Below are 12,210 nucleotides of genomic sequence, written 5' to 3' on the forward strand. Positions count from 1 at the left end.
CAGTCATCTCAGCAAGGTGCTAACTTATTTGCCCAGGAGTAATAATTTGAATGCCAGTAAGATTTGTTACACTGTACTTCATGTAAAAAACGGAGAGAGGTTCAAAGTACATGTATTTAGGTTGTTTATTGCCAATACCAGCATAATTTACTTCAGTGAACACTGTCATTTTGGCTACCCCTAGGAACAGAAACTTTTTGTACGTAGAAGAATTCTATCTTTTTTTTTTTCTTCTTCTAGACTGCCTTTTGTTCTTTGGTATATCTCAATGTATCCAGGAACTGATTTCATGTTGCTTCCATCTATCTCCTTGTTACAACCATTCAGTAGCTTCTGAGCTTGGCGTTTTCCTGTGATGGCTCTTCCCCTGCCACAGGGTGCACACACACATACACACAAGCGTGCCCGCACACATACACACACAGAGAGACATGAAGGGAAAACATTATTTGTGACTTATAAAACCAGGCAACAATATGAATTCAGTTCTTCCCAGGACCAACAGGTTCAAGTGAATGTTGGGATGTCTATGCCAAGCTACCCAGGTGTAGCATTGTGGAAACAGTCTTAGAGAGCAGGAAAAGGGACATCCTGTCTGTGCTTTGAACAGCTTTGCCTTTGAATTGCTTTTCAAAGATTTTTATTTGCATGTATCTTTAAAATAGACAAATGTAATCCTTACACAAGAGTATAATTGCTTCCACATATGATCCATACCTGTGGGCATATTGGTTTAGTTTTAGTTAAGATATGTATACCCTGGAAGACACAAATGGGTAAATGGATATAAACTAGCTTCATTGTTAACTATGGAGAGAACAATGTCTCTATATAATCAATCAATAAATAAATAAATCAATCACTTTTTTTTTTTTTTCCAGTGCACCCTTCATGCCAACATGCCTGAATACTTTATGGTCATTAAATTAAATCAGAGAAGACACCACAGAATGAACAAGGCCAGATCAATAAATCTTAAAACCTGATTCAAACTTATCAAGGACTCTGCACAAGTAACCGTGAAAGGAAGGATGACCCCAGTCAGAAGGGCATGTGTGCGGGCATAAAACTGAACCAAGATGTAGGTGATACTAGTTAGAAGACAGAAACATTTAAAGGAAGTGATCATTTTTATAGCTTCACCCAACTACCAACAGCACCTACGTGGAACTCCATGTCTTTTTGGACTTCTGAGTGATATTAGAAAATAACGATGGTGGCAAGAACAACTGACCAGACAGCTGTAAATGTCGGGTCACGTCCTGCCAGGAACACACCTAATTTTAGAGATTTGCCTGTTTGTGATCTCTCCATTTGATTAGTGCAGGGCACCATATCAAAGAAAGATGCAGCACATACCAGCTGGTATTAAGTTGTGTGACTGGTCCGTCTTCATGGACCATTCCGGCAATGTGATCTTTGCAATGACTCTGTACTGAACTCAGATCCAGTCGAAAGCCATCCGTCAGTTTGGCAGAACATCTCTCCCTCCATGCTTGAGAGGAGAATTTTATGAAACCACAATAGCCTTTATGAAACTACCAATTAATGGGGAGCTTTGTAAATTTTGCTCACAGAAATTTCCTGGTAGCTGTCATAACCTATGAAGGTTCATTCCCAGAGCAGATAAAATGACCACAGGCCTAACGACATTCAAAACTGAATGCAAACCCCAGTTCTTCAACTTAAACTTCCCTCCCTCAATGATTTTGCAAGGCATGTGCTCCTTAGTCTGTGAATTGGATCAAAAGTATTGCCTGGAGGCAAAGGGTCAGAGGAGATTCCACATATGAAAAGCAGGAGGCCCTCAAAAGGGTGCAACCTCAGTTGCTGAACAGACACCACAAATAGGATGGATAAAAGCCCACATGAGATTCTGGTATGCGAGCAAGCAGAAGCTGACAGTTGCCCCTCAGGAATAGAGTATAAAGCTTTCAGTTCTGCAGGAGACGTGATCTGAAAGTCTGCTTCCTGGGAGCAATCACACCTGAATTGTTGCATGGTGCTGCAGTTGCATAATTTAATAGTTGTCATGTTTCATCCCAAGGTGACTGTTCTTGGTGGTAGTGTACATATAAAATTTGTAAGTCATTAGGGATAAAAGGGTCTATGCAAGAAAAGGTCAGACATTATCCTCATGACTGGCAGAAGGGGTCCATATTAAAACAAAGAAGGTACTTGATTTTCTTTTGAACGTGGGCAGATGATTCAGACCCACCTGCCCTTCATATGCTCTGTCTCTCCCCTTCCCATCTCCTCTCTTTTGAAACAGATTTAAGTCCATCTACTTTTATATTTTCAAACAAAGCCCATAAAAGGGCCATAAATACCATGACTCGCTAAAATGAAAGCTGTTTTCTTCTCCTCCCAGGAGACTCCTGCCTGAGCAAGAGACAGAAAGAGTTCACCTCTTTGAAAATTTCCTCCTCTGTTGAAGTAAAGTGGGTATCTAAGAGCAGTCTTCAAGGCTTTGTTCTTATCATCTTGACCTGGCTTTGTACTGGCTTCTCTCTGTATTGCTTGTGGAAGTGTGAAGGACGGGGCTAGGGGAAGGAGTTTTGGCTATCGCTGGCAGAGCAAGGGTCATGCTTGGAAAGGGATTTCACTGTGGTTTCAGAAAGTGTTATAAACTCAGTGCACTGGCAAAAAGAATGAAGAAACTCATTGCCCTCCTGGATCAGACCAGCGATCCACCCCTTCTGTCTCTGATGTTGGCCAGAACCAGTTGCATCTCAGAAGGTATAAAGAAAGTTTAAGTGGGTAATTATGGAATAACCTGCCCTGAGTAAAATTTCCCCCCGCCTGGCCCAAAGCCCTCCTTCATCTCTCTTCCATGGTTACAGTTCAAGTCTGTGCCCTGAAGCGTGACGGCTTCTTTCCCTTCCAAACCGCTTTTCATCCTGGCCTGTCTAATGCAGCTGCCTATGACAGTGTTGTGATGGGATGTATAGGTCTTGTCCATTGAGAGTCTGTGACAGATCATAGCCTTACTGGAAAGAGAAACAGAGAGGAGAAGAGAAGGCGAGGGAGGAGAGCATAAACTCAGATGAAATATCCATCAGGAAGATGGAAAGAGTAGTGAGTGGCTGAGAAACTAATTGCTGCCTGCTGACCTGGGCTGCAGAGATAGCTTGCAAGTGAGCATTTTCGCTTTTCAGAGATTTCAGCCTGGAGCATGCTAGGAAAGTCAGCTCTTGGTTGAAACTAGTGTTCATCAATACTTCCCCTTATATATATATATATTAAAAAAAAAAAAAAAGCAAAAAAAAAAAAAAGCTGTGGAAGTATGAGAGTAGTCCTGAGAAAACTTCTGTTATATTCTGAGGGAGCTTTTTCTTCCACTGAAGTTCACTACTCATTTCTGAAAAGGTACTGGAGTAATCCGTAGCTACTAGACATTGAACACTGATGAAAATCAGGATATTTTTCTACTGCCTGAAAAGGATTTAGGAACCCAAAGTCAGATATTCCTGCCTAGGTCCTCATCCCTATCTGATAAACAGAGGTGGCTGTTCATACTCAATCATTGCATAGTGCATCAACATTTATGTGACAGAACGTCAGATGCCCCAATGTGAGGGTTAGAACTGTCTGACAGATGAAGGCTCGTGACTTTTCAGATGTTGTCAACATTATCTCCGGTGATAGCACTTTACCATAGAAAGCATTAACAAAGTTCCAGGGAATGCTTAGTGTACTTTCTAGATGGATACTTTCCACAGTATGCAGGCTGAATGACAGCTTTCACTTATTTGTCCCGGAGTTCAACAGTTCCTAGGAAGAGGGAAAGACGACCTAGGTCTTGGATCGTATCCAAGCCTCAGTAATGATTAATTTCACTCCCACAGTATCCACAGTTTCCCATATTCCTTTCCCTCAAAAGTGCTGCAAAGTGACCCAGTGTTTTCCAAATAATGGGTGTTGAAATCTCACTCAATCTCCTGCATGCCACACCGAAACATCCTGCTGGTGTTGGTTCAGCACAGGGGATTGTTCATTAAGAAAACTGACTGTATCATTTATACTGGGAACAGCTGCAGTGAGCAGTTCAGCAGCAGTGTTCAAGGCTCTGTAATCTACTGTTAGTCGCCATTTGCCATTAGGTTTCTTTACTGGCCATAAAGGAGAATTGTAGGGGAAATGAGACGTGACAATGGTTCCCTATTCTTCTAGCTCCTTTATCAATTCAGTAATAAGACGAATAGCATCAGAACATAATTTGTATTGTGACATATTAACTAGCTTGCTACAGGGTAAAGGAGCAGCTGTTTGCAACAGATTAACAGTCAGGGGTGCATTTGTAGGAAGTAAACTGTGGGGCAAAGGGGGCGGTGTCCCTATTTCCCATTTTCCCCACAGGTCCACCCATGACTGACCCTTCAGTACATTCATACCCATTATATTACAGGAACCTAAAAGTAAGGTCAGGTGGATTGTCTGTCCATTAGACAGAATTAGTTTAGCCCTGACCAACGGGTGGCTAGTGATTTTCCCATTAACACCTACAATAGAAACTAACTGCTTGCTAAGCAGAGGCTGTCCTTTGTAAGTGTCCTTACCTACCATCGATATTTGCGCCCCTGTGTCAATGAGAAAAGTTGTAAGGCAGGGATCATTAACAGCGACCATCATCTCGGGCCTGGGATCCTTGGGTGGGCCCAAGCCAACTTCATGCAGTTCAACAAGGCCAAGTACAAGGTCTTATATCTGGGTCGGGGCAATCCCAAGCACAAATACAGGCTCGGTGGGGAATGGCTGGAGAGCAGCCCTGAAGAGAAGGACCTGGGTGTGCTGATTGACGAGAAGCTCAGCATGAGTCAGCAATGTGCAATCGCAGCCCAGAAGGCCAACCGGATCCTGGGCTGCATCAAAAGAAGTGTGGCCAGCAGGTCAAGGGAGGTGATTCTGCCCCTCTACTCCACTCTCGTGAGACCCCACCTGGAGTACTGCATCCAGCTCTGGAGTCCCCAACATAAGAAGGACATGGACCTGCTGGAGCGTGTCCAGAGGAGGGCCACGAGGATGATCCGAGGACTGGAGCACCTCTCCTATGAAGAGAGGCTGAAAGAGTTGAGGCTGTTCAGCCTGGAGAAGAGAAGGCTCTGGGGAGATCTTACTGTGGCCTTCCAGTATCTAAAGGGGCCTACAGGAGAGCTGGGGAAGGACTTTTTACTAGGGCATGAAGTAATAGGATGAGGGGGAATGGGTATAAACTGGAAGAGGGCAGGTTTAGATTAAACATTAGGAAGAAGTTTTTCACTCTGAGCATGGTAAAGCACTGGAACAGGTTGTCCAGAGAACTTGATGATCTTCAAGGTCCTTTCCAACCTAAACCATTTTATGAGTCTATGATCCTCAGCAGCGGGAGCAGCGGCAGCCAGTACTGCCACTGAACCAAGCCCCCACCCTAGTTTCCCACATACTCACACTCTAGGTTAGTGCTGATAGATTTGGGTATATCCCTGAGCTCACACCCCTCTCATCCTCTGGCTCCCTAGTCATTATCCTTTTAAACTGTATGGTGTTACCCCCATCTCCTGACACAGGTCCTCGAGGGCCATCAGGAGAAGTGGATGAGGGAAACACAGCCAGTTGCCGCAGAAGGGGAGTTGGTAGCCCATTGAACTGACTCAGAGAGAGCCCCTTCTCAAAACACATTTTCCATCATCTCTTATGCTCAGCGGGCATTTCCCAATTTCCCATTTTTGCTGTTGTTCTTTTTTTTTTTTTCATGGAGGCAGGCTGGCTCTTCTCTATTACATTTACTGTAGCTGAGGTTGTCCCCTGGTTTTTATCCTGTGGTAAGTCGTCTAGCATATGTTGAAGGACCTCTTGGTCCTTCTGTTTAAGCCTGTCTTAATGACTAAAGCTAAAGATTTCAACACCCCGTCAGCTCTCTTTATTACAGGTTGGAAGTGTACAGGTTCACAAATCACCTCCCAGGGATGCGGCTCTGCAGGAGAGGGTTGTCTGGCACCTGAGGCAACAGGTGCTGGTCCTTCTAATTCAGCTAAAATCACAGTTTTCAGCAGGGCGGTTTGCAGGCTGGCTGCCTAGGCCCAGGGCCACACACTTTTTCCCCCATGGTCAGTGGGATGCATCGTGTCTCCCCAGTGCAAAGCACAAATCCGTAAGGGACTGGTAATGTTTGGCCCTGTGGTATCCAACAATATTCCTGGATCTAATGCTCATGATGGACCTTTAGCTTGGGCAAGGTGGAGCTGGTTGGCTCCAGCTCTCGAGATCCATGCTAGGCAGTCCACAGCAGTCTCCCCTGGGGCAGCTCGGTATCTCTCCCCCTGACCTCTTAACTCTAGGGCGGTAAACCCTTGAGTAGTTGTTGTGGAGGGAGGTGGGCTTTGTGCCCTGGTAGGTATGCTCTGTTGTTCAGTTTTGATTATCGGTGCCAAGAGGGCAGCAGGCAGGGAATCATCCTCACTGTCACCTGGCCCTGAGGGGAGGGTTTGCGGGTCTGCTTCTTTCCAGATAGCCTCATCCCAACCAGCCTCATACATGGCAACACGGCACACTAGACTTTAACCGAGTCTGTCATACTAGCTTCCAACGACCTCCTCTTGCGCTCTTCAGCTTCTACAATGATCTGGGGCTGAAGTTTTGACTTAAGCAGTCTATTTTGCATTTCTAATTGCTCATGCTTTACTTCCCAAGTATTGTTTCCATTTTTCTTTTCCTCGTCTTGCTTTTTCAACCGTACATTTCCCCTCAACTCATCAATCATATCTGTTGCTGCCCTACGACAACTGCCTAGTAGTCAGCACACAGCATCTTTCCCTTTTCCCTTCTCTAGCTTACAAGAAGCCCACCATCTGGCAAACTCCTGCCAAATATGATCAGCATCCGTGCAGTGGCTCTCAATTTAGGACAAATCCCACTTGGGATTTTGCCATCTTTTTTTCTCAATTTTTTCTCCCAGTTGTTGCCACTCAGTGTCTAGTTTTTCATGGCACAGACAAACACAGAGACACAGACAATATCTTTACACTCACATCAAACTGATTGCCTCAACAGGCATGGCAAAGCAGCTTGTGCTTGCCAACAGTGCATGTCCAAGAGAGATCCCACTTCTATCCCACCTATAAAATGTCATGGTCCATTTGGATCTCTCAAGTTTACAGGAACCCCCCAGACAAACGATGATGGCTGCAGGAGACAGCAATTTGCAGGTGAACATGGCTGCATGATAGCCCTTCAGCTCTTTCTGGCCACCTGTCCTGCCTACCTGGTGCTCTGGCTTTGACCTAATGGCACTGCTCCCAGCATACATCAGGCCTGAGCATGAGCTGTGTTAGCCAAAATCTGAGCAGGAGTTGAGTGAAGAGTCACAGAAAGGCCATGGTCTCAAACAAACAAAAAAAAAACCACAAAAAAAAAGAAAAAAGAAAGGGGTTATTAATAAGATAACGTAAACCAATATGTAATTTCTCATTTAAGCTCATTTCTCCTTCAAAACAAAAAGGAATCACAATTGTGAGATAGTATTGTAGTGTAAAGAACAGAAAACACAGCTATCCCTTTGAAAGCATCTCCTTTGCTAATTCCCATGGATCAGCTTAGTAAGCTGTCCTTTTGATCTGTATTCTTCTTCATACTGGGGAGCAATACTGTTTTTCCCATAGGCTCACTGGAGAGGCAGCTTTCCAGCAGAACTCTGGCACAACTTTGTGTCTTCTGCTTTCTCAGGTGACCAATGCTCTGGCCTTCTCAGTGCTGGCTAGCAGATTTTCCCCCTACTGGCTACAAGAGATGCTAGGAACGTACTTTTTAGGAAAGACAGGCCAGCAAAGTGGAGTGGTGGAGTTGCTCTTTATGTGAGAGAGCAACTGGAATGTATCGAGCTCTGCCTAGGGGTGGATGAAGAATGAGTTGAGAGCTAATGGGTAAAAATTAAGGAGTAGGCTAATATGGGTGGGTGTTTACTACAGACCACCAGATCAGGAAGAGGAAGTTGATGAGGCCTTCTACAGGCAGCTGAAAGTAGCCTCACAACCACAGGCCCTGTTTCTCATGGGTGACTTCAACCACCCTGATATTTGCTGGATAGGCAACACAGCCAGGCACGCACAGTTCAGGAGGTTTCTTCAGAGCATTGACGATAACTTTTTGACACAGGTGGTGGAGGAGCGCTGCTGGACCTTATACTAACAAACAAAGAAGCACTGGTTGGGGATGTGAAGGCTGGGGATAGCCTTGGCTGCAGTGACCATGAGATGATGGAGTTCAGGATCCTGCAAGGAAGAAGCAGGAAAATAAGTAGGATTACAACCCTGGACTTCAGGAGAGCTGACTTTGGCTTCTTCAAAGACCTACTTGGAGGAATCCCATGGGTTAGGGCTCTAGGAGGTAGGGGGGTCCAAGAGAGCTGGTTAATATTCAAGCACCACATCTTCCAAACTCAGTATAGGTGCATCCCTATGAGTAAGAAATCAAGCAAAGGGGGCAGGAGACCTGCATGGATGAGCAAGGAGCCTCTGGAAAAACTCAAATGGAAGAAGGAGGTTTACAGAATGTGGAAAAAAGGACTGGCCACTTGGGAGGAATAGAGGAATGTTGTCAGAGTATGCAGAGATGCAACAAGGGCTTCTTCAGGTACATGAGTAACAAAAAGAAGACTAGGGAAAATGTGGGCCCACTGCTGAATGAGGTGGGTGCCTTGGTGACAGAGGATACAGAGAAGGTGGAATTACTAAATGCCTTCTTTGCTTCAGTCTTTACTGCTAAGGTTGGCTCTCAGGAATCCCAAACCCTGGAGGTAAGAGTCTGGAGAAAGGAAGACTTTCCCTTGGTTGAGGAGGATTGGGTTGATCATTTCGGCAAACTTGACCCACACAAATCCATGGGCTCCGATGGGATGCACCCAGGAGTGCTGAGGGAGCTGGCAGATGTTATTGCGAAGCCACTCTCCATTGTCTTTGAAAGGTCCTGGAGAACAGGCAAGGTGCCTGAGGACTGGAGGAAAGCCAATGTCACACCAGTCTTCAAAAAGGGCAAGAAGGAGGACCCAGGAAACTACAGGCCGGTCAGCCTCACCTCCATCCCTGGAAAGGTGATGGAACAGCTCCTTCTGGATGTCATCTCTAAGCACGTGGAGGAAAAGAAGGTTATTGGGAGAGGTCAACATGGATTCACTGAGGGAAAATCATGCTTGATCAATCTGATAGCCTTCTATAATGGCATGATCGGGTGGGTAGATAAGGGAAGAGCAGTGGATGTTGTCTACCTCAACTTTAGCAAGGCTGTTGACAATCTTCCACATCATCCTCATAAGTAAGGTTAGGAAGTGTGGGTTAGATGAGTGGGCAGTGAGATGGATTGAGAACTGGCTAAATAGCAGAGCTCAGAGGGTTGTGGTCAGCGACACGGAGTCTAGCTGGAGGCCTGTAACTAGTGGTGTTCCCCAGGGGTCAGTACTGGGTCCAGTCTTGTTCAACATATTTATCAATGACCTGGATGAGGGGGCAGAGTGTACCCTCAGCAAATTTGCTGATGACACAAAACTGGGAGGAGTGGCTGACACACCAGAAGGCTGTGCTGCCATACAGCGAGACCTGGACAAGGTAGAGTGTTGGGTGGAGAGGAACTTCATGAAATTCAACAAGGGCAAGTGTAGGGTACTGCACCTAGGGAGGAATAACCCCATGTACCAGTACAGATTAGGGGTTGACCTGCTGGAAAGCAGCTCTGCAGAGAGGAACCTGGGAGTCCTGGTGGACAACAAGTTGACCATGAGCCAGCAATGTGCCCTTGTGGCCAAGAGGGCCAATGGTCTCCTGGGGTGCATTAAAAAGAGCATGGCCAGTGGGTCAATGGAGCTCATCCTCCCCCTCTCCTCTGTCCTGCTGAGGCCACATCTGGAGTACTGTGGCCAGTTCTGGGCTCCCCAGTTCAAGAAAGACAGTGAACTACTGGAGAGAGTCCAGTGGAGGGCTACAAAGAAGATCATGGGCTGGAGCACCTCTCTTATGAGTAAAGGCCGAGAAACCTGGGTTTGTTTAGCTTGGAGAAGACTGAGAGAGCATCCCATCAATGCTTATAAATATCTGAAGGGTGGGTGTCAAGAGGATGGGGCCAGACTCTTTTCAGCGGTGCCCAGCAACAGGACAAGGGGCAATGGGCACAAAATGGAACACAGGAAGTTCCATCTGAACATGAGGAAAAACAGGTGTTTAGTGTTGGCTAATTTTTATGTCAGATTTTCTCTGTTGAGCAGATACTTGAGTGAGGCTTTTGTTTGAACAATCTAACAGGCGATCTGTAACACGGCAGAGCTGTTACCCTGTTAAGCTGCCATTTACAAGTCCAGATAACTAAGTGTTTTCTTATAATCCCATAACATAGTGCCACTGTCTGGTATGGATGGGGTGATAAGAATATTTCACTGAACTGTTCTCATATGTGTGTCCACATCTTGGTGTGATGATAGTCACACACTGTAAAATAATCCCTCACCTCATTGTCAAATCTCTCTTCTATCCACAGTTAAGTCCCCTTTATAATTCCTTTTTTTTTTCCATGTTGCCAACAGCATAGCTATTGGAAGCGTATAGAAATTGTAAATAAGTTGCCTATTATTTTTCCTAGTCACCTTTCTTCTTTTCTCTCCTTCAGTTATGAATGCCTTGGAGAAGAGGTCATCCTTGCTTAGCACCTGGAAATTCTGTAGCTCCTTAGGGGTAGCTACAGTAAATAAAGAAATTATGGTAGATTCTACTTTCGCTACAAAAAAAAGAAAAAAAGACCCATGTTATAACCTGATTTGGTGTGATTATACTGTAAATAGGCCATAAACAGTCAAAGGGAAAATAACCCACAGTATTCACACCATTGAGAGACTGTGTAGTGGTAATCACTGTTCTTCCCCACTGTTCAAAATATTTTCCAAGTGTCCCCAAAACTGCATTTGCAGCAGAATGTGGCCCAATTCAAGGGCTTTAACGCTACTACTAAGTAGAAATTATTTTTCTCCTAGAATTTTTCAGTAATAGTCTCTATTTTGCAAAAAAAAAAATAATCATAGCTATTCACTGCAAAAGCACTAGAAAAAGGCAGAGACCATCAAAAATACTTCTGATAAGTCAATCTCCTGTTTTAAAAAATTTAGTCCAATTAAGGAAAAAGTACAAATGTTGGATTTCAAAAACAGGCATTTTCTATCTGAAGATGCCAAAGAATTTTTTCAGTGCTGTTTGCCGAAGTTAATAGGGAACATAACCTCCACTTTATTCGTGGGGAAACAGGAACAGAAATTTATTTGCCTTCAGCTCATTGTTTCCCCTTTTCCCCAAGAATTGTTACACTTTCCTTGCCACATAGAGAATTGGCATTTTAAATGGGTGTTTTAGTTTACCTTTAAGACCACAAATCTACTTCACAGAGAACATGGCCACCTCTGCCTATCGTAACGCTACAAAAGAGCTCTGCCCGAGTTCTGTTTCTGACCTTGATGCAGGGAGACACTGTGCTTTTCCTGCCCTTCGTGGTGAGGGTCTTTTTCATCTGATATCCGTGTTCAACACTTCCAAATATTTCCCCTTTATGACCTTTTATTTTTCAGCATCATTTTGGGTTTAGTAATAGCTAAGGATACAGTTATTTACTATTACTCCATTAGTAGCCAGAGGTCTTAACGAGCACCAGGACCCCATTGCAGCATGTACTGCACGCAGCACAATTCAAGATGTTCTCACCCTAAAACAATTAAAAATTAAATGAACAAAACAGACGCAGGCTGGGAGAAAGAGATTGCATCTGTCAGTGTATTTGAGACCCAGAAACTGAGCCGAGTGTTGTACACGAATACTGCAGCAGAGGAAGTCTGCAGAAAATTTCAAAAGATTCATCTCACTAACAAAGTCATTCTCCCTGAGAATTCACTCAGCTCTACATGGCACAATTAAATACTCACTGGCCTCCAGAGAGCACAAACATGACTCTCTAAACTGGTGATTAAGGTGTTCGCCTGAGAGGGGCTGACGTATGTTTCAGGCCTTTTTCCAGAGAATATGCAATGTGAAAGAGTTAAGCATTCATCAGTGCAGGTTTTTCCCCTCCCAAGTCACTGTTCCTGACTGCTAACCTACGAAGTCGTGCTTCATCTTTCTGGTCCAAAGAATACTTTAATAATCAATTCAAAAGGAGATAACTGATGTGGGACTCTTTCACTCCAGAAAAACAGACAGCACAGGGAAAGAG

Source organism: Charadrius vociferus, unplaced genomic scaffold (genome assembly GCF_000708025.1).
Source record: "Charadrius vociferus isolate BGI_N301 unplaced genomic scaffold, ASM70802v2 scaffold287, whole genome shotgun sequence".
In the NCBI taxonomy this organism is placed as follows: domain Eukaryota; kingdom Metazoa; phylum Chordata; class Aves; order Charadriiformes; family Charadriidae; genus Charadrius; species Charadrius vociferus.